Source organism: Alosa pseudoharengus, unplaced genomic scaffold, assembly GCF_046254945.1.
Source record: "Alosa pseudoharengus isolate Yale_2024_CS ecotype anadromous, Long Island Sound unplaced genomic scaffold, YU_APseudo_1.1 YU_APseudo_1.1_scf_16, whole genome shotgun sequence".
NCBI lineage: Eukaryota > Metazoa > Chordata > Actinopteri > Clupeiformes > Clupeidae > Alosa > Alosa pseudoharengus.
The window spans coordinates 18,251,768-18,254,267 of record NW_027468630.1 but is presented as its reverse complement, the minus strand read 5'-3'; positions in this window follow the sequence as shown (position 1 = coordinate 18,254,267).

The window sequence follows — 2,500 nt, the reverse complement described above, 5'->3', positions numbered from 1 at the left end:
AGGCGTCGTGGATCTTAAAAGAAAACTCTGTATAGGTGAATCTCAACGTGTGTATGATAAGAGATGTTCCATCAATTCAGAGATGCCGAGCCTGTGAAGCAGTGGAGGTGAAGAACACTTAGATTATGTCTTTACACTTTCTTACAAATCATTATTTAAATACTTCAAAGATAAGATTCCAGTCTTTACCTGGTTTATTGGTTTATAACTTGTTTATAACTGTTATACAATAACAATCTGCTGCTATATAATTATTACCAATTGGCCTTGGGTTTCCTAATAGGGAGCTGTCAATTGCCCCATATAATCATATCAACTCAATGTTCGTAAAACTAAATGGAAAACCTGTTCTAAATTCAGATGGCAATAGGAAGAAACATTCTGTAGGAGTATCTCCAGATTACAGCGCCTTTCTCATCGTGAGACATAATGGTTGTTGTGTTAATGCAGGATTATATCGCCTCTTGTTTGATATTTATTCATGATCCTTTTCACTTGTCTCATTACTGTACCTGGTTTTCAAACAACCTCTTTCTTCTCTGTTCTAAGTAAATAAAAAATGTCCATATTATTGCTTATGGTAAGGGACAGAACACTACAGATGTGAACAGATAGACTTTACATTGTATAAAACTTAATGTCCCTTTGATATTGCAAATTTTTTTGTAGAACACAGTTGCTAATGAGCAGTGAGTGGCCATACTGTAGATGTGGGGATGTGCATGCGCTCAAAGCTGGCATGTAGGTGTGGACCACTATTTTATTCCTTATTGCATCTGGTTGGTCTGGGCCAAAGTTCAGAATGTTTTTTTTATTTTTATTCCAGTCCTTCCTTGTGCGTGTGTGTGTGGGTGTGTGTGTCGGTGAATGTGTTTGTGTGTGTGTGTGTCGGTGTGTGTGTGTGTGTGTAGGTGTGTGTGTGTGTGTGTGTGTGTGTGTGGGTGTGTGTGTGTCGGTGTGTGTGTGTGTGTGTGTGTGTGTGTGTGTGTGTGTGCGTGTGTGTGTGTCGGTGTGTAGGTGTGTGTGTGTGTGTGTGTGTGGGTGTGTGTGTGTCGGTGTGTGTGTGTGTGTGTGTGTATGTGTGTGTGTGTGTGTGTGTGTGTGTGTGTGTGTGTGTGTGTGTGTGTGTGAGAAGGTCAGTACAGCCTTCAGAGACAGAGGGTAGAAGAGTGTAAGAGCGCGATACAGAGAAAGAACAGAGTCAGACATGCTGAAAGGTGCTTTAAGGACACGGACCGCATTTGAAATGCACCATACTGTGTCTGTATCTGACTCTGTCCGAGGGTGTCTGTGTCCGAGGGTGTGTGTGTGTGTGTGTGTGTGTATGAGTGTAAGTGGGTGTGTATGCGTTAAAAGGTGCCCTGTTGGGGACAAGAGCTGCAGGCTGATTGAGCGAGTGGATGGTTGCACTGGATGGAAGGAGAGGCGTCTGGGACGCAGGGGCTAGTGGCGTATGAAGCCACTGCTGTGATGAGGGCTTCCCGCTATCTTATTCGGCTGACCCCCGCTATCCTAGAGTGCCGCAGGAAACTTCCGGAATGTGTTTTCGATGCCTCTTGAAGTGGCGTGGTGCTTCAGGGCTTTTAAAACACTTTAGAAGAGAAGTAAGCAGTCCAGAGACTTGAGGGACGCGAGAGACAGAGATGCATCTGCATTCTATACCTCAAAGCCATTCCAACAGTCAGGCCAAATTACCCACCAACACATTTACCACCCCGTGCCCTTTAAGCACATACACGCATACACATGCACACACACAGGCACATGGACGCACGCACGCAGGCACACACGCACATGCACACACACACACACACACGCATGTGCACACACACACACACACACACACACACATACACAGACACACACACACAGTGGAAACCCAAGCCCTAGGGCTGGGAAATAATTGGCTTGATTTCCAGAAGACGACAGAGATCCTCACCCCTCCGTGGTGGTGTAGCAACCTCCACATTTGCTCTGGGTGTCCAAGGTTGGCTTGCCCACCCTCCGTCTGCGACCTTGACATTTCCCCCGCCGCGCCGCACTAATCTGGTCCTGTCTGCTTGCCGGATGGTTCCGTAGGATCAGATATTCTGAGGGTGTCAACCAAAGCCATGTTGCCCACAAACAGACGTGCACAAAAATAGACCTGACCAGTTATCTCTCGGCCACCTCTATGCAGTATAATCTGCTCTCTATATGGGGGGATCTGATCTCTATCCAAACTAGCTTCTGTGGACCGAATTGCCAGCCAGTGTAAAATACACTCACTTTTGTACATTTTGAAGCATAAAGTGCCTTTGTGAGGTATGTCCAATTGACAGCCAATGTAAAAACCAAACAACTTACGCCAGAGTTTCAAGGCAGCTCAAGTAGTAACAAAGATGCTAATTTATGGTATTTGCAGGGTCGGAAGTGCTTGGTTCAGCATTTCCTGTGCTGAAACGTGACCTTCACATAATCAGTATATCCTGTGCGTGGGTACAGTATAGAATATAGTGTG